Below are 27,970 nucleotides of genomic sequence, written 5' to 3' on the forward strand. Positions count from 1 at the left end.
AGCCTAAGCTACTTGCTGTAGCTTAGCTGCTGTAGCTTGAGAACTGAATAACTCTAAGAGTGAGGCTGGGTCAATACATTCAGGAGAATGAGATGGTGGAATGTTTAGATGTCAGAAGAATGTAACGTTTTGGATCTCAGCTGGGAGAGACCACTTCTGAATCCTTCCCATGTAAGAAATTTACTGCAAATAGAAATCTGGGTACATAAGGGAGGAAAACTTGAACCTTTTGCTAGGGGTACTAGTTTTCTATCTTCAGGTAAGGTTTGTGGGGGTTTTTTAAGCCATAGGGGAACTTTCAAAACTGGGAGCCACCATCTGGAGTTGAATAATAATAACTAAGCATTCTACCACCTCATTCAGCTTCATGTACAGATTCCTAGCCAAATGTCAAAGTAACAACTATACAAGATCCAGAGCACAGCGAAAAGCTCTGACTAATTTTGAAGTATGTAATTGAAGCTCATGTCTGGAACTAATACCTGTTGACATTATTACCACCACTTAACATTTACAAGCCTGCATCCAGTATCAGCCATTGTAGTTTGACATTATATGCCATTCACCATTATTATTGGGTACAATGACATCAATTTACAGACATTATTACAGGCTTGTTATCACTGATATTATTTGCATTTATGGGCTTCATTCTTCAGAAGAACAAATTCCAATATTTAATAAGTCTTTGATGCCAGGAGAGATTGGGGAACTGTTGGGTGTAGGAGTAAAGTGGGAGGCTACAAATGGAGGGCAGCTGCAGGGGGAAAGTGGGGAGTGCACTGGTAGGGGTTGCCATGCCTAAGTAGGGAGTGTCCATGTGAAGCGGCCTTCTACTGAGTCAGTCCACTTGGTCCATCTAGCTCAGTATTATCTCTCCTGACTGGCAACAGCTTTCCAGTATCTGAGACCTTTCTCAGTCCTACCTAGAGATTCCAGGGATTTAACCTGTCTCTGTGCAAAGGGGATACCCTGCCGCCACTCAGCCATGGCCCACTCCGCATGGCCCCTCCCCAATTAGTGTTGCCACCTTTTTGATGACCCTGCTCGTCTACATTGAATGCATCCAGACTCATAGAGAACACTCAAACCACGTATATGGGATGTGGAAGGCCAATTAGATTTAGCTAACCTCCCAAGAGATGTATTTCTGACTAACCATATCTTCTCCTTAAAACCTGCAAATTATCTAAATCATTAAACGGTGGCAAACTTTAGAAGAGCGTTGACTCTTGCCCAGTTTAATGTACTTCCTATACTTCCTACAGCAGTATTAGATGGGAAATATAAGAAAATACCTTATATAGCTCAGTGATGTCCTCGTGGTATCAGAGCTATTGAAACAACTGCACATGTTTTACTTTATTGTTTGTTTTATACAGATATTCACAATAGTTTTATTTCTCCACTTTTAGTAAAATATCCTGGCCATACTGATATATTTTATCTTCAACATTTGTTGTCAGATTATAATGATTCAGTTTGCTTGCATGTGGCTATATGTTTTTTTTTGTGTTTTTTTTGGTAACTTGTAAAATTTGTAAAGAGATACTTACTTGATATAGGTATCCCCTTTTCCATTTTGTTATGTATGATGATTCTCTCCTCTGCCAGGAGAGTTAGTGAACTGCTTGCACTTTGAACAGATGAACCATACACGAGAATCCATCCAGACAAGGTGGTGATGTGGTTGGACACAGACTTTCGTCCAAAGATTGTAACAGACTTTCATGTCAACTGTGACATTGTCTTGCCTACTTTCTTCAGGAACCCGGCTACGCTGCTAGAGAAGGTGATGCACTCCTTAGATGTCAGGAGGGCTCTCCTCTTCTACCTGAAGTGGGTCTGGCCCTTTAGGAAGACTGATCACCTGTTTCTAGCATTGAATGGCCGCTGAAAAGGCCAACAGCCATCGTGCCAACGCTTGTCCTTCTGGTTGGTGGAAGCCATAATGAGTGCGTATGAATTTCAAGGGAAATCTGCCCCCAAATCTATTAAGGCCCACTCAACTAGGGCATATTCTACTTCGGCAGCTCATTTGGCAGGACTATGTATGGCAGGCGTATGCTCTGCAGCTACATGGACTACAGATCACACATTTATAAAACATTATGCCTTAGACTTTAGGTCTGCAGCAGAAGCAAAGTTTGGCAGGGAGGTGCTGAAAAGGTGTTAGCACAGCATACAGCGCCCACTACCAGATGGGGCAGCTCGTTAGTCACCCATATTTATGACTGTCACTGGAATCACTAGCCAGAGGTTGCTAACCTGTAACAGATGATCTGGTAGTGATTCCGTGACATTCATAAAACCCACCCAACCAGCCCCACTGCAGGCTGCATGCTACAAAATAGATGTGACAAAAATGCTGTATTATACCTTGCTACGTCGGTCAGCCAGAAACTGAATAGAGAGATGCCTAACTGCCAATGAAAGGTACTGCAGGCTCGTGCAGTGGCAGTTGAAGGCGTCGCGAGGAGCTAACGATGCCTAACCAAAGCACTCAGATTCCAGTTTGTTATGTATGATGATTACTGTATTGTGATTATTTTTTGTAGCTTGTAAAATTTGTAAAGAGATACTTACTGAGATAGGTATCCCTTTTTCCATTTTGTTACGTATGATGATTTCTCCTAGGCATACCCATCGCTAATCCCATGTGTGGCAGCTCTTGTGAGAGTTCAGGATAGTGATGGGACGGACAGACGGTGGGTGGGTGGGAGGAAGGGGGCAGGCGGGCAGAAAATGGTATCAATAGGGGCAACAGCGGCGGGCAGGCAACACGGGGGGACAGCGGCAGAGGTTGGTGGGCTGGTAAGGAAATGGCAGCAGAGGCAGGCAGGGAAGAACATGGTGGTGGTGGTGGTGGTGGTGGTGGTGGTGGCAGCGGCGAACTAGAGGCCTAGCCGGCTGGCTGTTGGGTGGGAAGGAGAAGTGGCGGCGGGGAGGAGAAACCTGGCTGCCAAGGGAGAACAACTGGGGTGGGGGAGAGAACAAAATAGGGCTGGAGCGGGGAAATGAAATGGGTCTGAAGAGGAAGTGAAAGGGAGGACTAGGGGTGCAGATGTTCTGTGCCAGGTCAGCTAGTTACTGTATTATTATTGTTTGTTTGTTTGTTTGTTTGTTTGTTTGTTTGAATGATTGATATACCATCCTTCCAAAACTGGCTCAGGACAGTTTACTGTTTGGTGTTATTTTAGCTGATCAATATGATAACATCATAAAGGAATCTGAATCTGCATCCAAACCCACTGACATTAAACATCTGAAGCTTTCCCCACCACTTTATCTCCCTCCCAGGACAAGTTTCCTTTGCCAAATTTCTGTGAATGAGGCTCCTGTAAGAGGCCAGTAAAAAGCCATGTCAACCCTCAAATGAAGGTAAGCAACAACAGAGCACAGAGCTGAACATTATTTTGATGGTCTCATTTTTAAAAGGCATGTTCACCTGCAGCAGGAATCTATTCTGTTATATCATTTTGTGCTCTACATTTCCAGATTGAGTCTTGATAATTTGTCCAAATAAATATCACAGAACTTAAATGTACAGAGCTTTTAAAAGTACTAAGTATTGCTGGAGGATGGGAGGGGAAGAAAAAAAGGTCGAGATGAGCTTTATACACTATGGTAGGCAATTATGGAGTAAACTATGAAGAGCTTTCCCCCTTAATGGGAGATCTTCCTCATGCAGAGTAGGGATTATCCTTATACAAACAACCTTGCAGCCGCCCGTAAGACCTAACACAAACTAATAAGAAGTGAACTAGAGTTTGTGTTTGCTTTTCAAAATGTTGAGTTTTATTAGCTTTCTGCTGAGTAGAACAAGTCTGTCACCATGACCTCTCCATGGCACAAAGATTTAAAGGGCCAGAAAGGCCATATCCAAGATTCAGGATAACTAGAATTTATTATTTACTTTTAGGGAAATAGGTAGCTGTAGAGTAGCCTCATATATGTGAAAGATTTGCACAGACGCTTAGCACACTGAAAAGTCATTCACACGACCTTTCTCACCCAGTCCTAGGGAGGGCTGGCGGGGAGGCAGGAGCCATCCTGCCTTCCCTCACATGACTCTTGACACTCTCAGGTTTGCAAGTGCCACATGAGCAGCGTGCGGCATCTCTGAGAGCAGCCAGGGAAAAGGAGAACAGCAGGCTACAGCCTCCTGCATCCCACAATGCACTGTGCAATGAGTGCAGTGCATTGGGGGATGCCACCATAAGCTGGGTGCTCTAGTCTAGGCACCTGGCTCTGTGATTGCTCAGGCTGCCTTCAACCCAAGCAGACACATGACCGGGGACCTGGGTAGAAGGGTGGTGCATTTGTGCCCTTCTACTCAGATAAAAACCTGGGTTAAAACCTCAGGCTACCTAGCAGGGCAGCGCTGGGATAAGCCTTGATCCCAGCACTTCACACGAGCAGCCCTACCTAGGTAGGGCTGTGCAAGCTGGGGTAGGGCTGTTCATGTGCACAGCTTTAGAATGTATATCACTTTGGGAATGTGGGGCTTTGTATGGATTAGACAGATTCCAGTATTTGGGACAGAAACCTGTAGCTTCTGTTCCACCTTAAATTCGGAACTGATGTGCCAAGTAATAGACAAACACTAGGAATCGATTTAAACAAACTCTACAAAATATTGTTTGTTTGTTTGTTGTTTGTTTTATATACCGCCTGACCCTGAAGGCTCTAGTGAGAATATAATGAGAAAACTACAACACACGGAGGTGCTTCACATGACCAAAGTGAAGTGCCTAGAGGTGGTTTGCTGGAAGAGCAAGCTTAGCCCTGTCTCCGCACAGGAGCAGGGAGCCATCCCTGGGTGGACAGATTGGCCGCCCACATGACTACCGGCTCCATCACAGAGCTGGTAGGGGCAGTGGGGGATCGCAGGCCACCTGGCCCCCAGAAGCCCCAGAATGCCCTGCACAAGTGCACAGAGGCTTGTTGGAACCTCCTGGCCGGGAGGCTTGTTGGAACCTCCTGGCCGGGGGTCTCCTCATGAGTCGCCGCGATGCAGGGTTGCAATGTGGTGACTCACAATCGCCGAAATGGGGTTAGCGGAGCACTCGCTCCGCTAACCTCGTTTAAGGGGAGTAATTAAGTGGGCTAACCGCCAGGAGTCACACGGCTCCTGGCGGTTCTCACGACCACTCGAAAGCGGGCTGGGCTCCCTTAGTCTGCTTTTGAGCAGTTCTGTGCATAGCTTCACAGTTTCAAATCTGGAGGAATGTATTGATTACATTTCCACCACATCTTCCTTCCATTAAGAGTTTCAAATTGTATATATGGGATTCCCAGGCATTCACCCATCTGGGCCACTGATCAGAGACTTGCTTCCTTTTAGAAAGGAGGCTGTACCATGTGCTCTGAAACGACGTTTCACATGTTTACCCATATGTAGCCTGATTAACAAGTCTTTTCCCATCTCTTTTAGCTGTTGACCATCTCTGATGTACTTCCTACAGTCAGGGTCAGCCATCTTGCTTTATCCTAAAACCAATGATACGATTACCTCATATGAAGCAGTGCCAAAATAAGAATACAATTGCCAATGGGTTGTAACATTGATTTCATTTAAAGCAACCTGCAAGTAAAAGTATTCCATGTGCTTTGTACACATACCTGTGTATGCAGTGAGAAGCACCAGGTGTAGCTAAATTAGCAGATTTTTGGCATGATATGTGCAAAGCCCCCTTAGCGAAACATATGGCAAGCCAAAGAAGTGCACTGGTACAGCATGACTGTGTGAGAAAACATAAAGTTACAAAATGTTCCATTTCTAATCCAGTCATTAAAATGTTACCAATATAATCCTTTGCAATTTTTAGAATACCAAGACATTCATCAGAAATGGCAAAAGATCATTTTGCAAATGATCCATTAAAGTAACAATGCTATACTACACTGTTAATTCAGCTTCAGCAATTTAAACATTTTTAAAATGAAAATTAAAAATCATTGAGGCTCCTCTCACGATCAGTGAGAAGAGCCATGAGGGGGTTTGCGAGGAGAGCAGGCTAAGCCCGCTCTCCCCACAGACGAGCAGTCAGTCTGCTCCGGGTGGCCGCAGTGGCCACCCAAATGACTGCTGGCTCCGTCACGGGGCCAGCAGGGGCTGGGGAGTTTGAGGGCCACGTGGCCCCCAGAAGCTCCAGTATGCCCTGAGCGAGCATGCAGGGCATGCTGGAGAGACCCCCAAGCCGGGAGTGTCCTTGTGAGTTGCCGTAGCGTGGAGCCACGGCGCAGCAACTCACGATCAGAAAAACCGGGTTAGGGTCACGGGGCCAGCAGGGGCTGGGGAGTTTGAGGGCCACGTGGCCCCCAGAAGCTCCAGTATGCCCTGAGCGAGCATGCAGGGCATGCTGGAGAGACCCCCAAGCCGGGAGTGTCCTTGTGAGTTGCCGTAGCGTGGAGCCACGGCGCAGCAACTCACGATCAGAAAAACCGGGTTTGCGGAGTGCTTGCTCTGCAAACCCAGTTTAACTGCCGGGCTACTTAAGCAGGTGACCCGCTTAAGAACCACCAGGCTCACAACTCGCTCCACAAACCTGGTTTAAGGGGAGGGGTAGTTTGGCGGGTTAACCGCCTGGAGGACACTGGGCTGGCCTGCGAGCCCGGTGGTTCTCACGTTCTGTCGAAATTGGGCTAAGCTCCCCTAGCCCGATTTCGGTGGACCGTGTGAATAACCGTGTGAATCTCAGTGTGTCATGATGTCTGTGTGTAGGGGGCATGATGCTTAACTTGCAGCGGGGGCTCCAGCAAGGGGGCGCTCCAAAGGCTTTTAGGTCCAGGCTCCAAAATTACCTAGGTGCATCTCTGTTCCCAGTATCCAAATCAGACCAGATCCACTCCAAGCCACCTGAACGCCAGACCCTAAATACCATCCTCTTCCTTTGCTACTTGCCCAAAATGCATTGCTCCTGCCTTTCTCATCTCAGAAGTAGCCCAAACATTTCACACAATGGCCCAAACAACAAAGAAGCAGTGGAGGAGGTGGGCGGGGGGATGAGGAGCCAAGATTTGATGTTTGCTGATGTGAAAGGGGAAAAGAAGTCATATTTTGCTTAGTGGTCACTTATTGAGGTTGCTCTGCCTGCTCAGCTGCATCTTCTTTTACTCTTCCCTTATCCCGGCTGCTCACCATTAGCTCCAGCCCTGTGGGTCTCCAGTTTTAGAGGAAATCAAAGCATTCCCACTGGAGGGATTCTGCTGGTACATGCCCTTTTGAGGATGTCTGGGTTAGAAGCACTCATCCTCCAATAGTTCAGAGGTGCAGGAAATGTTACTCCTCTGTTCTTGTAATGCCTCCGTTCTGCCTGGGCTCATCACTATGCATTGCTGAAGGTTCTTCTTCACCTGCTGTATGTCAGATTGCATTTGGGTAGATGGTTATGGGGTGTGTGTGTGTGTGTGTGTGTGTGTGTGTGTGTGTGTGTAAGTGAAGTAGTACACTGGGCATTTTTTGATCATGAGTGGAGTGTGTCTTTTTATAACAGGCATCTCCAACATCTTCCCAGATGCCAAAGAAGAAAAATTGGGGCAAACATATAAAGTGCTTTACTAGAGGCAGATAGCCAGATACCAGAAGGTAGGGGCTATCCCTGGTTAACAGGGGCAATTGCCACACATGGCAGCATATGTCATAAGATGGAGTGCATGACATAGCCTGTTGCAGAATCACTTGCTTTGGGGAGATATTAAGGTTGTTCACATGACCAGCCCTACCTGGACTTGCACAGCCCTACCTAGGTAAGGCGGGTTGTGTAGAGTGCTGGGATCAGTCCTGACCCCAGTGCTCCTTTACCGGGTAGCCTGGGTTTTTTACCCAGGCTAAAAGTGAGGGCATGTGTTTGCTCAGGCTGCCTGCAGCCTGAGCATCGATAGAGCTGGATGACAGCAGCCCGAGCATCCATAAAGCCGAGTGGCGGTAGCACCTGGCAGCCGGAAAATCCCCCCCATGTATCGTGCTCCAGTGGAGGGCTTCGTCCTCTGGCTCCCAGATCTTCCACTCACCACGGTGCTGCTCATATGCTGCACAAGTGGCAGAACTTTCTGTCTAATGGTGATTGTGTGCAGGGAGGCAGGGAGGAGCTTGCCTCCCCAACGCAATGGTAAATACTGTAGTTGTGTGAATGACCTTACTGTATGAATGGCTTCCCTGAATTTGTCATGTTGGGTGGGTATCTTCAGGTGAGTCAGATTCCATTCAGTCCCATGGAAAGGAAATGATGTGTACATTGGGGTTTATTTGTGCAATGCTTGTGCTTCCCATATGGCAATGGTTAGAGGTCAAATCCTCACCCTCCTATCTTAAGTGTGCACAGTCAAGTATGCTGGGAATGTGAAAGAGAAACCAATCAGTATTGTATACCTAATTTCACCTTGATTAAGAAGTAGTTCCATTTATTAGAGTTGTTAAGGGTAAAGCTATTGCTACACAACAGCATCATGAGGGGGTAACCCACGAGGTGTAGGCCCTCAGTGATTTGCTCAGAGCCATGAAACTCATCAGCCACCTCCCTCATCCATAACTTATGAAAAGGAAGTGAAGCACTGGAGGCTCCTGTAGAGAACATGGGAAAGAACTTCTAGCTTCACCCAATGTTAAGAGGTCTGCACGGACATGTGTCAGCTATCACGGCCCATGGCTATGCTTTGCTCAAGTGGGGGGAAACTAGCATCAAATGGTGCAGACCAACAAACAGCAATCAAGTCCTGTGATAAAAGTGGCTGTGGTGTGAGTGTACTGGAAGGAATAAAGGAGGATAGACACATGTACTTGAAAACAAAGAGTTGCTTTATGGAGGGGTGACAGGGGAACAGAAAGTAAAAAGGGGGTGATTAATCCTGAAGCACGTTTACCCAGTTACAGTGCTGGAAAGGGGGGTAGAAGCTGGAGGGTGAAAGAAAGAGAAAGAGGGAAGCCATTTGTCGTCACCACCTGTGTCTAGCTCTCCATCTCCCAGGCGAGCAATGGGGTACATCAGGCAGCGTGGGGCACAGAGTCTGATGGCAGGGTATACGTGAGCATACAGGCAGCAAGGGTGGCATGTGTGGCGGAAAGGTGGCATTATGCTGGGTGGGGGGAGGGGGTGTTTATAGGCTGAAACAGACCTGAGGCAGGATGGAAGAGTTTCGATGGAGGAGACTGATAAGGGGCCGCGTTAAGGAATTTCTAGTGACTTTAGGATTCTCGCTCTCCAAAAGTCATGGATATTGGGTATTGACTGTTGGGAATTCTCTCTGATAAGAGATACCCTTCTAATATAGCAAGAGTGCACAGAGGCACAACACAGTGGAGTCTGCCCAGGCATGCGTGTATGCTAAGAGTAAAAGAACTTGGAGCCAGTTCATAGTTTCAGATCAATATAAGGAGTATTTATTAGTGAACTCCATTCTAGATAGTAAAGTGGAGAGATGGGATCTCTAATCTAGCTAGCTAGCTGGATGGAGATGGATTCTGCATCTCTGCACACATGGTGCAGGGAGAGAGGAGCTTGCATGTTGCAAGGGAGAAGAAAGGAAAGAGAAGGAAGAGGAAGTGGCCAGGCAGGCAGGAAGGAAGTCCCTAAGAATAGCAATCTACATACCAAAAGGATAGTGTCGAAGCAGTAGAGAAGGGATGACCAAAGTCTTGACCTCTCTAGCCCTCTGTCTCTCTTGTCTGTCCCCCTCTGTCATTGCAACATGAGACAGTGCAAAGTCCTTCACTTCCAACATTGATTAGGTTATGCTAGGATGGGTCCCCTGAATGCTCCTTTAGACCAGGGGTTCTCAACCTTGGGTCCCCAGATGTTGTTGGACTTCAACTCCCATAATCCCCAATCAAAGGCCATTGGGGCTGGGGATTATGGGAGTTGAAGTCCAATAACATCTGGGGACCAAAGGTTGAGAACCCCTGCTTTAGACAAAGAGATGTTCATAAAGAAATTGACAAGGGCAATCACCTGAATAGAGAGGGAGGAGAGCACAAGACACTGTCTGGCATTACTCACTCTTCTGATAGTGGCTGGGAGGAAATGAGGTGAGAAGTTTTGTTTGGCCTTGAAATTTCTTCTCATTATACCAGAGAGGAAGAGAGCTTGCATTCCTTTCCCCTTTGTGTCTTTTCAACTCTAATTTGGGGCTGCCCTGCATCTCTCTCTGCCTATCCTCAGATCAGAGAGACTGGCCATATTTTCATGTAACACAGAACTACAGGTCCAGTAGACCAGCAGTTCTGCTCCCCCTTCCACTCCCCCTGCTTTTCTGTCTGAAATTGGACGTAAGGGGGAGCTCCCTCTCCGCAGTCAGTGAGACTGGAAACAAACCAAGATTAAACCATGATAGTGGGCCTAGACATCACACAAGACCATGGTTAGGACAAACAAACCAATTCTTATCTTGGACTGAGATTGCGGTTTGACTGAAATAAATTATGATGTGTTGACTGGCATGAGTTCAGACATGAAAACTAACCACAGTTAGATGAAATAAATCATGGTTCTGCTTGAATGCCTTATGAGTGAGGGCCAGTTCAGATGCAATGTGGAACCTCGGTTGAATTTCATCCTCCTCAGTTTGTTTTTTCATCTGAACATACCTCTGAAATTAATCCAAGGTTCAATTTGGCCCAACAAACTGAGTTTCGTAACAAAAAAAAAGTTGGCTTATTTGTTTTAACTGAACTACAATTTGCTGTCATGTTGCATCCAAACCAAACCTTAGTGCGATTACAGTACATATTAAGGTCGTATACATAACCATGAGAGGGGAAGGGAAGGCAGGGATGAACCTACCTTCCCCCAGACGATCAATGGTCTCCTTTTCAGCGTGCCATCGCATGTCCACATGATACACTCTGCTCAGAGCAGCACAGATCGCTAGAGGCTGGGAAAACAAGTCCCAGCCTCCAGCAATCCCAAGATGCACTGCGCAAGCAGCATGGTGCATTGAAGGATTCTCCCATGAGTCAGATGCTCTAGGCACCCAACTCTGTGTGCGCTCAACCTGCGTGTAGCCTGAGTATACACACGACCCCGTACCTGGGGTAAAGGGCACGTTTGCTTTAAAGCCCTGGTTAAAACTTGGGCTTGTGGGGCAGGCAGCACCAGGTTTGGCCCTAATCCTGCCACTTCACACGGGCAGCCAAACCCAGGCAGGGCTGCCCATGCCAGTGGGTCTGGCTGCTTGTTTGAACCGCTTCTGTGGCAAAGTTTTGCTAAAACTAAGTAATCTTTACTTAGTTATTTTCCATGTGCAGCATGTCTCAAAAACTATAATATTAAAATAGAATTCTTTGAGCTAAAGATTGAGTAATGAATAAGCAAAAGCCATCACCCTCTGGAGATTATTTTTAGAAAACTTAATGACTCCAAGAACATTAATGGCTAAAAGAGAGAAAAATCTATTTTTTTCACTTAGAGATCACATTTCATATAAACAAGTATGGCATAAAAATCATTGCCTTCAGATTTTTCATTTACTGAAGCAAGCACTCAAAATGGAAATAAATAGCATAGATAAACTCGCATATCAAGCAGATTCCAGCCCCCCAAAATGTAAAACACAGCTTTCTTGTATATAAATTCTAAACTCTAATCACTGCATTTTTCCTACTTGTATAGTTAATCACTACTAATCAACACTCTTTTCTTTATAATCTTGCTAAATATATCTGTTTTCAATTGATCCTCTATATTCTGTAGTTTTCTTGTGCATAACTACCTCTGCAGGGTATTAATACTCTGTTCAGGTAGTACAGAGTGCACTATGAAACATCAGCATAATTAAAATAATGTCATCAGTCTGTGAAGTATACTCCCTACTGTGATGGATGGCAGGAAAATCCTCCTAATGTACAACCTGGGGATCTTGTACACAAAATTGATTTTTACTACAGTGCATTCCATTAGAAATGTTATGGTTTAATGTATAAAATGTTATTTTACAATACAGTATATCTTGGAATCCCCCCCACCCCCGCTCTTTTATGTAATATAGTCCAATGATAGCTCATGACATAAACTATTGTAAGTTTATCTGCTTAGCTGCTTCCATCAATTTTCTTGTTAATTGGGATAACTACCTGGCTAACTGAGCAAAGAGGCACCTTTTGTTGGAGATGCATCTCTTGATGGCATCAAGGTTTAGCACCAGCAACCCTATTGACCCCCTAGACAATGGGCATTAGTGGTAGAGACAGCCAGTAAGGGCCTTTCCTCTTTGACCAGGCTTTCTCTACTCTACTTCCCCTTTGTTAGACTGATAAGCTCAGGTTTCCTTCTCTCACTTGGAGAGACTTCCTTCTTCTCAATTCCCTCTTCCTGTATGTAGCTAGAAATGAAGCATGTAGGTCTCCATCTATCTCCCTGATGGATTTCCTAAATAAACTACTATGGCACTTGGACTCCATGTCTCCAGACAATATTAATTAGCAGTGCTCCCTAACTGAGGGAGGGGAGGAGAACATGGAGATGTTCTAGGGAGGATATGTAGATGAGGGAGGGCAAAGGATGCTGGGTAGGTGGGGGGTCTATCCCACTGTAACCTGGGAAGATGTCTCCAGGGCTGACCCTGGCAAAGCAGTCCATGAAGACCCAACCAAAATCCTGCTGTCTGGTAGTTTGCTGCCAAGTGGGCTCACCCTCTCATGAGGCCAGTCTTCTGGAAAAGTCTATGCCCTAATAAGGGTGCTGCCCCACCCACAGTCTGCAAGCTCATGAATTGAGCCAGTCATCCAGCCATGTACCCAAGGAGCCCCATTTGTGTAGGGCCCCCAAATCTCAATGGTAAAAGATAGAACACATCCCCCTAAACCTCCCCACTCTCATTCCCAATGGAGACTTTCACACACCCAAAAGACATCTACACACTCCATGTGCTAGGTCCTGGCTGCATGAATGGAGGGGAGGGTGGACACAGGAAGAGACCTTTGCACCCATTCAGAATTCAAGGTCCCGGTTCGGCATCATGCCATATATCGATCTGCTGGCACAGGGAATCATGGGAGAGTGGGACCTGTTTTAAAGTGACTCTGGCATAGTAGGGTTGCCGGTTTGGGAGGAGAGCTGATCTTGTGGTAGCAAGCATGACTTGTCCCCTTAAGCTAAGCAGGATCCACCCTGGTTGCATATGAATGGGAGACTTGATGGGTGAGCACTGCAAGATATTCCCCTTAGGGGATGAAGCTGCTCTGGGAAGAGCAGAAGGTTCCAAGTTCCCTCCCTGGCTTCTCCAAGATAGGGCTGAGAGAGATTCCTGCCTGCAACCTTGGAGAAGCCACTGCCAGTCTGTGAAGACAATACTGAGCTAGATGGACCAATGGTCTGACTCAGTATATGGCAGCTTCCTATGTTAACGGGCAAGGAAGCACACGTCAATATGGGCAGGTGGGCTGGCAGGGGGCACACTCTGACAGCTACTTGGTGGCCACTGCCGAGACAGGGAAAGCAGTCTCCAGGACACCCCTCCCACAGCTTCCCTCCAAACAGCAATCTTTCTCGATATAGAGCCCCAGTGACCTGACACTCCCATAAGGGAGTGATTGGTGGGAGAAAGGGATGTTTTGCCATTAGGCATCATGACTAAATTTCCTTGGGAATTTTCTCTCTTCCCCTCTGATGGTTCTTCTCATGAGCTTGAAGGTCGTGTCCCCATGGCCTTTCACTCTCATTATTGAGCAGTGCGCCCCTTGTCAGGTGGCCCTGTCTTTGCAGCAGAAGTGCACTTGCCACTTACTGGGGAACTACTAGCCTCAGCAACTGGCCCTGTTCATGAGTAAGCCAAGGGAGTACAAACTGTCCAAAGGGAAGGGGCTGGGTCCCCCTTCCCCAGCCTTTCTGTATAAAAAATAGAACTTTGCTGTTAAAAATCCCTGCTTGGGGCTGCCCTTTATAGCCATGAGCACCCAACCTCTGCAAACTAGTGGAGCTGACAGAAGGAGGCACCTGGTTCAGGGATGGACCTTTAAACCCATTCAAATTTCCCGGTTTCAGTCTGGTGTGCCACTGTTTGCAGATCTGTGGGCGTGTGGATTACTGGGAGAGGGGAACCCCGGTTTCCTGCTGCCCCAGGACAGCGAGATCACCCTTTTGGGGGTGCAGGCAAGGGTGTAGGCAAGGGTACACAAGTCCACATGGGCAGATGGTCTTGCAGGGGGTATGCTCCAACAGCAACTTGGCAGCAGTCACCAGACTTGGAAAGCAGGCTCCAAGGTACCCCTCCTCATGTCTTCCCTCCACACAGCAACCTAGCTCTATTTAGAGGCCCAATGGCCTGTAACTCTTGTGAAGGAGCTGTCTGTAGGAGAAGAGGATGCCTTGTCATTAGAGATTATGCCCGGCAATTCTTTATCCTCCCATCTGATGGTTCTTCTCATGAGGTGTGTGGGGGTGTACCCATGGCCTGGCACTCTTGCCAGCAATTGGATGAATCTATCTTCACAGTCATAGTAAAGGTAAAGTGTGCCGTAGAGTTGGTGCTGACTCCTGGTGCCACAGAGCCCTGTGTTTTTATTTTGGTAGAATACAGGAGGGGTTTACCATTGTCATCTCCCGCGCAATATGAGAGAATGCTTTTCAGCATCTTCCTATATTGCTGCTGTCCGATATAGGCATTCCCCATAGTCTGGGAAACATACCAGCGGGGATTTGAACTGGCAACCTCTGGCGTGCTAGTCAAGTCATTTCCCCACTGCGCCATTAGATGGCTCATAGTAGTGGTGCTGTCTCCTAGTAGAGCACTACTTACCTTGGGGAATAGCCTTGCTCATGAACAAGCCTAGGGAGTGAACACCCCCCCCCGGAAGTAGCTGGACCCCCCTTCCCCAATCTTTCTGTGCAAAATAAAAAACAAAAAATACAACGGCAGCTCCACAAGCCTTGCTTGTGGCAGCCTCTTAAACCTGGACAGGAGTGCCCCCACCACCACCGGCACAGGGTCCATGTGTCAGGGCATGCCCATGTGCACAGGTGGTGGAGACACTGGGTTCCTTGATATTCCTTTACACTCATTCAAAATTCCCAGGTCCGGAATGGTGCTGTGCTATATGCAGATCTCCCAACATGGGGATTGGCAGGAAAAGGGGAGCTCTGGATTTCAGCGGCCCCAGGACAGCGGGGTCACCGCTTGGGGCCATGGACAAGAATGAGCAACCCGAAGTGGGCACACAGGCTGGCAGGGCACGTTTTGACAACTACTTGACCACAGTTGCCCGTGTACCCATCCCCACAGCTTTCTTGCATAGAGCATCCAGGCTCCATGTCGAGTCCCCAAGGTTTGCCACTATCTTTAGAGAGCAGTCCATGAGATTAAGTTACTTCTATTGGAGCTAGGACTCTGGCAGCATCAGCTCTCAGCTGCAATGTCTCATAATGACCACTGGGGGGGGCAGGTTAGGGTCATGGATAAAAGTGCTGGACTCCTCCCTCTTTCTTCTTCCAGTGTTAGTCTCCATTTTGTCTCTCCAGAGATGGCTGTTTGTTTAGTCTCTCTCCCCTTTCAGCCTTAAGCTCAGCTTTCTTATCCTTTCATAACTTCTAAATAAATCCTCGTTGTTCTTCAATACTAAAGAACTGTCTCCAGACCTCTTGCTTGGCTGAATTCTCCCAAAACTGGTTTTGCTCTGCTATTTGGGGACAGAACTGCCATTCTCCCCCTACAACTTCAGTGTACCCTCTTCTTTTCTCTCTCAGATGGCTCTTCTCATGAATAAGCCTAGGGGCCAATAATCTCCAACAGAAAGGGATTGGGGCCCCCTCCCCCTACCTTCTCGTAAACAAACAAACAAACAAATAAACTTGGCTGCTCGAGAATCCCTGCCTGCTGCTGCCTTTTGGAGATGACTCCGGGCATCCCCCCTGCCCTTTGCTCCCCTGCCGGCGCTGTGATGGGGTGCCCTGCTTATGTTGTCACCTGCAGTGTTTGTGCTTGTGTACATACACCACTGCCGCTTCCTTATCAGGGAGCAAATAACTTAATGTCCTTCCTGTCATCTCATCCCCCTTCCTGCTTGCCAGGAGTGGGGAGCGGGGTCCAAAGGATGGAGATGATACAGGGAATGCCCATTGAGAGGATGGCAAGGCTGCAGTGGGGTGTTCCGGCATCCCTGCTGCCTGGCAACTCTATAGCTGGATAGCTGACAGGAGGGGCAGGGCTGGTTCTCTGAAAGGCGGCCGGCAAGAAGCACCAAAGTCATGGAGCAGCCACAACCCTGGGTGGGCCTGCACTGCCAACTCTCTGGTTGTGGTTTTGAAATCGGCACAAAACCGCAATTAAGGCTGCACCCAGAATTAAGGCTGCACCCAGAGGGGCTTTCGTTCTTTGGCTGCCAAGACATAATGCCTTGGCAGCCAAACCTCAGGTCTCAGTGGTGAACCTTTATGCAAACCAAAGGAACAAACTGGAGCTTGGCGAGGCAAACCGGAGGACACTTTCAGCCCAGAACTGCATTTCCACGCATTTGGATGTACAAGAGTTACAACCTCTGCCCTGTTTAACTCCGGTTTGGCATTATGTATGAACCCAGAACTTTTGTTGAAACGTGGTACACATTTGTTGTAGTAGTTGTAGCAGTAACAATCTAAAAAGAAACACAAGAGTGGCACCAGCAACAGCCATTGGAACCAGGAGTGCCAGCAGGATCTCATGGGTCCATTTTAGGAAATGTGGGTTTGCCTCCCACTGCAATTTACTGGCAAACAGTGATTTTCCTCTTCCCCACCGACCCACAGAGGGATGCTTCTCCTTTGCCCTCCTCACTCTGGGCTGCCACTGCACACAACAGGCAAGTGTGATGCTTATCCCCCCACTGCCCCACTTGCCCTTTCTTTTCACTTCCTACAACCAGCTAGCTTCCCCACTGTTTCCTCCTCCTCCTTCCACAAGTGAAAGAGAAGACAAATACTGAGAACATGCCAGCCAAACTAGCCCTAGTATTTGTCTTCACCTTCACTGACTTGTTCTTCCAGAAAGAGGAGGCGATAACAGAGAAGCCAGCTCATTGCAGCAGCAGTAGCAGTGATGGAGGTGGCATGGGCTACAGCGAAAGGAGAAGCACAGCCCAGATTATTGCGGACTGCAATCCCCAACCTGGTGAATATCAGCCTGAATGCCTGGGGTTAACGCTGTGGCAGGGTGAGACAGAGAGGGAGCCAGAATGGGGCAACACGAGTGCTAATGAGCTGCGGCTACTACTCCTTTCCTGCTCCCCAGCCCTGCCCATACCAGCTGCCACTGCCCTGCTGGCTGCAGGTCCGGTACTGGAGGGGGTACAAGGAGTCTGTGGAAATTGGAGACTTCTTCTTGTGGGAATTTAAGAGCCTTCCGCTCACAATAACGGCTCTCCAGTTCCTGTTCACTGACTTTGAAGAAAGTACCAAATATCCTATGGGTGGCTTTACATGTGACAAATAAATATGGGAGAGCCCTGGCTTCCTGAGCATGTGCTCGGTGGGAAAGACTGCCTTTATTTCTGTTATGTCTGAAGCCAGAAATGGGTGCATGTCAAGCAGAGAATGTTGGTTACTTATCCACCACAGCCTGACATTCTTAACCAACACTTGAAGTTGGCTTAACAATGTTGGGCTGTGAGAGAGAGGTGGGTAAGAGACAGTAACCTTAAGTCAAATATTTTGTGTTAACAGATAACTAGATAGAGTGATAGAGAGGGGCTTTCGTTCTTAAAAGACAGATTTTTCACTTTGTCGAATTCTAAACACATCTTAAAGCACCATGAAATGATTTCATAATATTGTAAAAATAGTTGGTCAGTTTTCAAAGTTGCTTAATGATGAATCCAAATATGTACCAAATTAGCATGACAGGATCAAAATGCCTATGTTATGTTAATAAAACTCATGAATCAAACTAACAAACCAAATCAATAATTTCTCTCTCTCAAATAAATAGTGTGTGGGGTTGTTTTGCTCTTCAGAACTAATGAAGAAAAGAGCATGCCAATGTCTGTCTCACATGGATTCTTCTAAATTAATGTGTTCTCATTTTAATTCCTCTTATTCAGCTTTTATAGTTGCTGTGAGGACTGCTGGGGTTCTGCTGAGGACTTTATAAATGACATTGTGCCATATTTTATGCATAAGTAATACTGTTGGGGTTCTGATTTTTCTACCTCTTGGATAAAATTTAGGTGTTCGCCTTAAAACATACGGCCATTCACACAATAAGGCTATTCTCAACGAGCAAAACTGGGCTAAGGGAGCCCAGTCCAGTTTTGCTTGCTCGTGAGAACCACCAGCGGGCTCGAGGGTGAGCCCAGGCGCTCCACAGCAGCAAGCCCGCCTACGTAGCCGCCCCCTTAAATGAGGTGAATGGAGCGAGCACTCTGTTAACCTCATTAAATTGATCCACGGTCAGCTGCGGCTGTGAGCAGCCATGGTGGGCACACTCAAGGGGAGGGGGGAATCCCAGAAATGCGCCGTGAACTTGCATGGTGCATTACTGGGGCTCCGAGGGGGGCACTCCCCTTTGGTGGTGCTCCCCTTTGCCTGACCTCCGGAGCTGCTGGGTGAGGCACGGGTGGACGGCAGGAGAGCTGCTGCTTGTTTGTGCTGCCAGTCCACCTGCCCAGAGCCCCAAGTGTGATAGTCTGCGGGGAAGTAAGCACTTTTGGGCTTCCTCCCCACAAAAGAGGGTTGCCTTCTCATATGATTATGTAAAGAGCTTCATTATGTTCAACACTACATATGAGTTGTTACCAGAACTGCCCTGAGATGCTGGCTAGACATCTCAATTATGCTTTTGGCTTAGAGAGGGGAAATTAGCTTGGCTAGATGGAGCAGTTTGGCTCCCGTATCAAATCTGAGCAAGTTTGAGCTCTTGCAAAACACACGGAGGCAGAAAATACAGTACAATCATTTTATTAAGGGTATATGGGGGTACAGAATGCAAACGTTCAATTTTAGGCAAGGCAATAAATCTTAACTAATATTCTAAACAAGAATGTGGCTGGCAATAATTTAGTTTGAAGTCCTAATTGGAGATCACTCGGCTTGGCTAAGGTGTTTGAGCAGAGCCTAGCTTAAGGCTCGCCATGAAAAGTGCTTGAAAGCGGGGCGGTAAAGAAAGGAGAGAGGTGGCAAGGAGGCTTAGATCCAAACAGATTCCGCAGTGATGGGTTTGGAATTCTGAGGCCATGTATTTTGGCCGTAGGTACTTATGCCTTGAAACATGCCCTGAGGCACTTGCCAAACCATACTGTCTACTGAGAGGGTAGCAGATTCCATGAAAGACAAAGAAGCTCATTGCTACTTGAATGTAATCTGGTTGAGTGAATCTTGCCCAAAAGAGGCAAGGATAAAGTTATGAAGATGTATGGTGTGTGTTGAATAGAGCTGGGCTGGATTGATTATCAGAAAACAGGATGCCTCTAGGTGTACAAGAGAGAGAGAGAAAATACACACACACACACACACATATAAATAATAGAATTAATCTATGAGTAATTTAATCTGGTTTTAAGCAAGCTAGGGACAGGAGTAGCCCATCTTATACCTGTAACATGTGTGTGTGTGTGCGCGCGCGCGTGCGCGCACGCACACACACACACACACACAAAACATATTTAAGTGTTGCAATTAGGGAGACAGGCTACTACAGTCACTAAGTTACTCTAAGTTACTTATAAGAAGTTTTGTTGAAATTAATGGAACAAGTGTACTTGTCCTATTAATTTCAACGGGAGCACTCAGTCTTAATTTTCTGAAACCTGCCAGTCAGGCTGAGGAGAGGGTACCACTGAACTCAGCATGCAGTTAGTCCATCAGGAACAGGAAAGAAGGGTCTCCTCCTTCCCCTTATGCAGTCGATGCATCACTGAGGCAGCATTGGCTTCAAATTAGCAATCCTCAGATAGGGAACAAATAGCGCAGATGCATGAAGTGTGGGGAGGCAAGGAGGCTCTGAGTACCCCCAGGAGCCCTTCAAGTACCCCTTAGGGGTACTAGTCTCTCCTTTTGGGAACCCCTGATCTGCACTTTATTATTGAGGAGACGTGATCCTGTGTTCCTGTCATCCATGCTTCACAAGGTGAAGATCAACTTCCTCTAGGAAAAGCTCCGTTAATACACCAGATAAAGCCTGGCAAAAACACTCCTGGCCACAGCCACTACCCATCTATCCAGGCGTACTCTCAAATTGTATACCTGCCAGAATAAGCTGAACCACTCTTTCCAGTTCTGTTCTCTCTCCTGCCATCAGTGCACCCATCTTATCTGTATTAAGCCCATAGCAGCCCTTCCACATCCAGTCCTTCCCTTCACACACTGATTTAGAACGTTCACATCTTCGCTAGACCCAGATGGAAAGACAATGAGGTGCTTCACACGAACATTGTGAAGCACCAAAAGGGGGGTTGCGGGGGGAGCAGGCTTGACCTGCTCTCCCTGCACACAAGCAGGCCACCAACAGGATTACCGGCTCAATCACGGAGCCAGTTAGGGTGACAGGGATTGGGGCCTCCTGGCCCCCGGAAGTACCAAAATCCCCTGCACAAGTGTGCGTGGCATTCTGGGGAGCCCACTGACACTGGGAGGCTTGTTGTAGCCTCCCCATCAGGGTCTACTTGTGAGTCGCTATGGTGTGGAGCCACGCCACAGTGACACACAACCAGGAAAATGGGATTATATACGAACATAGGAAACTGCCATATACCAAGTCAGACCATTGGTCTATCTAGCTCAGTATTGTCTTCACAGACTGGCAGCGGCTTCTCCAAGGTTGCAGGCAGGAATCTCTCTCAGCCCTATCTTGGAGATGCTGCCAGGAAGGGAACTTGGAACCTTCTGCTCTTCCCAGAGTGGCTCCATCCCCTGAGGGGAATATCTTACAGTGCTCACATGTGGTCTCCCATTCAAATGCAACCATGTAAACTGCCCAGTCCTGTAAACCACCCAGAGAATTTGCATTTTGGGCAGTATAAAAATATGCTAAATAAATAAATAATAAAATAAATAGACCAAGGCAGACCTTGCTTAGCTAAGTGGACAGGTCATGCTTGCTACCACAAGACCAGCTCTCCTCCTGCTAACCTCGCTTAACGGAGGAGGGGATTTAAGAGGGTTGGCTCCTGGGAGCTGCTTGGCTCCGTTGCAGCACCTGACCAGCCGAAACAGGGCTGGGCTCCCTTAGCCCGGTTTCAGCTGGTCATGAGAATAGCCTCAAGGTGTCATTTCATACTAGTGACACCATACCCACAAACTCTGGACAAACTCCCGCAGTAGTTTCATATAGATTTTGAATCACATTGGAGACAAAATGGATACGCCATCGGGCCAAACAGAAGTCTCCCATTACCACCTTCTAAGAACTCCAGGAATTCCTGCAGCCACCCTAAGACTGTGCCTCTCACCCTAATCTCTTATAGGCAGCTCAGAAGGATACCATGGTTATTGAACCACTGAGAGGTTCAACAGAACTAACAGGGATGCACTTTCTCATCCAGCTCTCAGTGTAGCTCATCCAGCAGGGCAACCAGAGCTTCTACTCCATTCCAAAACCAGGCAAAAGGCCAAGTTGAAAAGGATCCAGATAACTGGTGTCTAAGAATATCTGGCACTACACACTCTAGAACCTTCCTCCCAAATGGTAGGTCTGTGTGTGTTCAGAAAAGTCAGATGTGGATCTGACCCAATTCGACTTTGACAATGTCAGATTTGGAATCTATGGCCTCTGGCAATGCTAGATATCAGATCAGAGTCAGAATTTGAATCTGAATTCTGACTAAAATTTCAGTTTCCCCCCAGTAGTAGTCAATGGGGAAATGGGGGGGGGGGAATCACTAAAATTCAGGGGATGGCCCTGGGGACTATATATTGGGCATACATGAGGGACTGGATGACAGAAGACAGTGTATGAAATTTGAAGCAGATTGGGCAACCCTATGATAGTTTTTGCTAATTTAATTTTTTTAAAAAAACAAGTCTAAGAATTGCCAGAACTGGCTTGTTTCAAAACAAAGAAATAAAAAAAATATACTGGAAACTAGGCCCCCCTCTTGGACCCTCATTCCATTCCCATTTGGAGTATTCTGAAATTTGCCTTCATAAAAATGGGTAACAGCACCCCTTATTATGCCAGCTCTTATATTTCTGACATGGTTCAGGGTAGGGCTCTGAAATTGGGCACAGAAATAGCCCTTGATGGCAGGAATCTGGGGATCTTTCCCCAAGGAAATCAGCCAAACCATTAAAAGCTTTTTTGAAATCATTTGGGAAACTGTCTAAGAAAAATATGCCCAAACTGTGCAGCATATGGAGCACCATCCCACTTTTCAGTGCAACCTGCAACATTTTAGGAATGTCTGGCTGGCTATGGAGTGCTGGAACTGTACTGATCAAAGCACCGTGTGTTGGAGAACACTCAGAGTTGGCCAGCGGAGCCCAGGAGGCAGTGAGTGGGGGTGGTGATATGTAGTGGTGGTGGTGGTTGGTTGGAGCCTGCTTGGCTTCAGGCAGACTAAGAAGCACTTTGGTTTAGCAATGTGCTGCAGGTGGGCACTATGGCACTCTGTGTTGGAGCACATTCAGAGTTGGTCAGCAGAGCCCAGGCAGGCGGAGAGTGGTGTTGTTGTTGTTGTTGGACTTCAATCAAGGAAAACATAGGCTCTGACATGGCACTGGCATATGAGGAGGACCATGGAATGCACACAGACTGCAAAGGTGGGCGAGAAGAACTTAAGAGCATAACACAAGTTGTCAAGGTGGGTCAGCGAATGGGCAGGGTTCTACTGGGAAAGAACGGTTTGGGCCTGGGATACCTGAGGGACCGCCTGCTCCCAAGGGTTGCTGCCCGCTTGAAGAGGTAATCAGAAGGGGCTCTGCTCTGGGTGCCGACAACGAGGGAGGCTTGGTTGTCATGCATGCAGGACAGGGCCTTCTCTGTTGCTGCCCCCAGACTCTGGAATGCTCTTCCAGTGGCTATCCGCTCCTTGGTCTCCATCACAGATTTTATAAAGCATGTTAAATCTTGGCTTTTTACCCAGGCTTTTATATGATGGTCTCTGCTGCTGCTTCTTTGCATTTTTGTACTGTTTTTATGCTTGTGTTTTAAATTTTTAATCAATGTGTTTTATATTTTTAGCTTAATATTTTAATTGTGTCATTCTTATAATCATGAAGAAAGAAAGAAAGAAAGAAAGAAAGAAAGAAAGAAAGAAAGAAAGAAAGAAAGAAAGAAAGAAGCAACATACTAAATTAAAGCACTACCACCAACTGCAATCCTTCACACACAACTGCTCACAAGGAGTCAGAAGCTAACAAAGGACACAGATATCTGTTGCACAAGGATAATAAAGAGATCTATGTCAGAGTTCTATGTCCCTCCGCACAGCACAATGATTGGAGGAGAAACATGAGGCCATTTGATGAAATGGTCCTTCGTTGGCCATTGCCCTCTGCCACTCAAGAGTCCTCTGCCTCCAAAACCACTCTCATCAGACCTCTCTCTTGAGATTCAAAAAAATCACAAGCTAAAAGCAATGAATTTTCTGAACTTTTGCTTTTGTCTCAAGCTCCTCACCCCTAAAAAAAGAAAAAGAAAACTATAATAAAAAACATGATTTTCACCACTATTAGACCCTGGGTGACAGTCCCACCAAAACACATTGCAGGTGCCGGCATTAATTCAGACTTTACCAATCCGATTTTTGGAAAATAAAGTCAGATTCAGATTTTATCGAATTTTGCACAGGCCTACCAAATGACATTAGAGAAGAGTGAAATCAGTGGCATCCACATATAGTTTCTTCAGCAGTAGCAACCCAATGTTAGCTACTGTACTGGAGGTTCAGGGTTCAAACTCTGGGCCAGCATTGCAACCCCACCAATGTAACTCCACCCTGTGAGAGATGTCAGTTACTATGGGGAGGAGCGTTCTTCCAATAACAACTTCTACTCCCCAGACATAACTGATCCAGGTGTCACTGGTGCTGACCTGGTACTGCAACTTCTGTTCTGGAGCCACAGGAGGTTTCAGAGAAACCTTCCTGCTCCTCGAAGGGATTGCTTGAGCTTTAAATATAGAGTACAGTAATCACCTGTGGAAAGGGGTTGACATAGATCATAATGCACTCATTCAACTCCTTCCCCCTTCCTTCAGCCAGCACAAATAGAGTCTAGTTAACTAGAACAAGCCCAGCCCTTGGCCATCTGCAGTTTCCATATAGAGCCCCCTCCCTCCACAAGGCCTTATGCTCAGAGTAAGTCCCCATAGGAGTGTTAGATGATACATGCGTGACACATGAATAGTTTGCTGACCTTTCTTCCTCCTTAAACTAAAAGACTGCATTGGAGGCTGCATTTGGGACCCCATATATTGTCTCGCATGTGTGGAAATATAGCTGGGGCAGGAACAGAAAGCAAGGTGCAGCTCTGATGCTGCTTTTCAGGGTGGAGGGGGGCGGGAGGCAAGAGATTATAGCACTTAGCACTTACATTTATATACCGCTCTATAGCTGGAAGCTCTCTAAGCGGTTTACAAAGATTTAGCATATTGCCCCCCAACATTCTGGGTACTCATTTTACCGACCTCGGAAGGATGGAAGGCTGAGTCAACCTTGAGCCCCTTGGTCAGGATCGAACTTGCAACCTTCTGGTTACAGGGCGGCAGTTTTACCACTGCGCCACCAGGGGCCCATATGCACACATGTCTCCCACAGATCTGTCCAGTTTGCACCCTGCTAAGCAAATATTGTTACACTGCCTTGGTTGCCCTACTTCTCAGAGAGGTGAGACGTTCCAAACATTTGCAGCACTTCTTGGATCCTGGCTTCTCTTGAAGGAGAGATCACTGGATACTTGTAGTGCATTTGTAGTATTTACACAAATATACATGTTGAGCATTAGGAAAAAGTATAACATTCCTAAAGGTCAGCAGCAGATTTCATCAGTTCCCCAGAGGGCTGCACCAAAGGTGCCTCAGCCTTCTGACGGGCTGCCACATTCCAGCCTCTAAAATCTCATCCCCAGCTCTGGGTCCCACAGCAACTTGCTTGTTCTCTTTTACACAGTCCTAACACACACACACCTTGCAGGGGAGGGGAAAGTGGATATGGTAATGCCTAGGGTTGCCATATTCTGGCTTTCCAAATCCGGGTGCCTAATTTGCATATTATGTAAATTGGCTTGAAAACCATTTTTGAGCAGAATAGTGACTGAACGTTTTGCTCTATAACTCCGCTTCTACAAGAGCTAGAGCTTAGCATTTTCTAAAAATGAAATCTGAAATCTGGGTGGGCTAGGCAATCTGGGTGAGATGCTTAAAATTTGGGTGAAACCCAGAATTCCGGGGGGGGGGGGGGATGGCAACTCTAGTGATGCCACTTTTAGTCCTTCCCCACAGGAGGGACGTGTGAGTCTTACAAGTTTTCTAATGAAGTCTCCCTCCCAGGAGTGATGCAGAGTCCTTAACAAAGTTGTCAGGAAACTATTTAAGAAACCTTCAGCTGGACCTCTGACCCATCAGCTAGTGATTTGTTTTACAAATGAATTTGCAAACCAGATTTAACAATCCCAAACTCCCAGTAATATAGATAAGATTGAGCTGCAATTCTCTACATTAAAATTCTAAAATTTTATTCTCTGACTCAACATCACTCTTCTTAATGAAGTATACATTTCTCTTTTTGTTCTAAATACACAATTCCTGTCATTGCCTTCAGCATTACAGCCTTGTTGAGGCTAAAAATATTAGAGTGGAAGCAGCACATCATTTATCACAAAAGTCAAGCAAGTTGTACAACTCATTTTACAAATACCAATGTGAACACACTGATGGTAGCTGGCAGAGCAAAGGGAAGATGTCGGCATGTTGCACTGCTAGTAGAGTTGCTGGGCTAATGGAACTAGAATCAGAATATATATTGTTAATATTATTGGGTAAGGATATTACAGAAATACACAAATAGTTTCAGAAGTTAAAAAGAGAGGGAGCTTGGCATATTTTTGGTATGTGAAAGAAACAAACACCATCTGGAGAAAGGATATGGTAAGGGAGCATCCCTGGTAAAAAAAAAAAAAAAGCTGAGAGGTAGGGAAATTCAGCATGGCTGTTCCAGATGGCAGTGTATAACCAGGCTAAGGAAAATGGAATGTTGGGAATTCCCTTCCAGTTACATCTAATTCGATGCCAATTAGAGAACAGTCCCTTTCCTCTTTCTGTATGAATTCTGAATTAACTGAATTTGCTTGATGCTATGTTTATTGCCATTTGCCTATGCATTCATCTGTACCATTTCCTCCTTTTTCTTTTTCGCACTTCCCAAATCCACTCCCATATGATGGAGTCATATGGTAAATTTCTGTCAAGCTTTCTCAGAAAGAAAAACAAAGTTACAATGAACAAATAAGGCATCTCTATATGTTGACTCTCCCCCTTTTTGTAAAAAGAAGAAAACTCATTTGGTGTGCACATTTTCTCTAATCCCCCCCCCCCGCCCTTAAAGTTTGACTTGGGTCTCCCAAGGATTGCTGGGCTGTTTAGCAATGCTTCATCTCTTAGGGACATTAGAAGCATGCAACAAATTTGCCATCCTTAGCTCTCTCCCATTGCCTGCCCCCAGGCTCAGGACATGTGTAACCCCCTATCCACGCCATCTGTCCTTGTTTGGTTTTAATTTATATTTAGGGAAGAACCCTGCCTAAAGGGGCAAAGAGGCACCTTTTAAAGTGGTGGCTGGCTGTTCAGCATAGCTGTTCAGTTTAGAACAGCAGCACTACTGGTGACTGTGGCTGGTGCCGTGTGTGTGTGTGATTGTGAGCAATTCGGGAAACAAGAAATCATTTCCTTTTGCTATATAAACCACTTTGGGAACTTTTGTTGAAAGGCAGTACAAAAATATGTTTAACAGCAGCAACAATAATCCTTGATAATAGGAACATAGGAACATAGGACATTGCCATATACTGAGTCAGACCATTGGTCTATCTAGCTCAGCATTGTCTTCACAGACTGGCAGCGGCTTCTCCAAGGTTGCAGGCAGGAATCTCTCTCAGCCCTATCTTGGAGAAGCCAGGGAGGGAACTTGAAACCTTCTGCTCTTCCCAGAGCGGCTTCATCCCCTAAAGGGAATATCTTGCAGTGCTCACACATCAAGTCTCCCATTCATATGCAATCAGGGCAGACTCTGCTTAACTATGCTTGCTACCACTAGACCAGCTCTCCTCTCCTCTAATAATAATGATAATGAATAACACTAGGGAATAACACTCATGAGGTTGAGCTAGTTCACCCTTGAGCTGGACCAGGCCCAGTTTGACTCGAAGTCAAGCCAAATCCCTGGTCCAGCTCAGAGTTCTACAGTTTTTAAAAATATTTTTAAAAGAAAAACTTACTGCTGGGTACGTTGGCTTCTGGTGGGGTGTTGCCGTGCCCGTGGGGGGGGGTGTCCTCCGGTGGTTCCCCCTCCCCCTGCCAGCCTCTGCTGGGAGTGTGCCTTGGCCATTTTGTATAGCGGAGCGAGTGCTCTGCTAACCCCATTTTGGCAGTTGTGAGTCATCATGGTGCAGCTTCGCATTGTGGTGACTCATGAGGAGACCACCCGACTGAGAGGCTCCAAAAACCCTCCCAGCCTCAGGGGTCTCCTCAGAATGCCCCACGTACCCACGAGGGGCATTCTGGGACTTCCAGGGGCTGATCCTGATCCTCATTGGGGCTGATCCTGATCCCCTGATCCTCATTGCCCTCTATGCGTAGAGCCTCCTTGCTTTTGTAGTGGTACTAATGGTATGTAAAGACAGCCCAATCTTTGACGCTCTTTTACCAAACAATTGTCTGGTGGTCAGGAGTGGCCAGCTCCATAATAGTTACACCTGTTAGCAGCAAGGATTTCATATGCAATAAGCACTTATACTCTGGCCTAATTTTGCACATACTTTCATAGACATATCCTCTATAATAATCACCTTGAGCGTGATCCCGTGTCCTTTTCCGGCCCGTGTCTTTCTCGGCCGTTCTGGGCATGTGCGGAGCGCAT

The 27,970-nt window shown here is 46.7% G+C and overlaps 1 long non-coding RNA gene across 2 annotated transcripts in view; it reads left to right on the forward strand.

Moving 5' to 3' along the window:
• The window catches only part of LOC128339631 (uncharacterized), a 107,185-nt gene extending 80,859 nt beyond the window's left edge, over positions 1-26,326 (forward strand). The window contains exons 4-5 of one of the 2 annotated variants that reach the window (XR_008313141.1): positions 3,301-3,381; positions 23,080-26,326. This is a non-coding gene — a long non-coding RNA (uncharacterized LOC128339631). The remainder of the gene's footprint in view (positions 1-3,300; positions 3,382-23,079) is intronic. The other variant, XR_008313142.1, reaches the window with a different exon arrangement.
• Positions 26,327-27,970: the final 1,644 nt, after the last annotated feature.

Source organism: Hemicordylus capensis, chromosome 1, assembly GCF_027244095.1.
Source record: "Hemicordylus capensis ecotype Gifberg chromosome 1, rHemCap1.1.pri, whole genome shotgun sequence".
NCBI lineage: Eukaryota > Metazoa > Chordata > Lepidosauria > Squamata > Cordylidae > Hemicordylus > Hemicordylus capensis.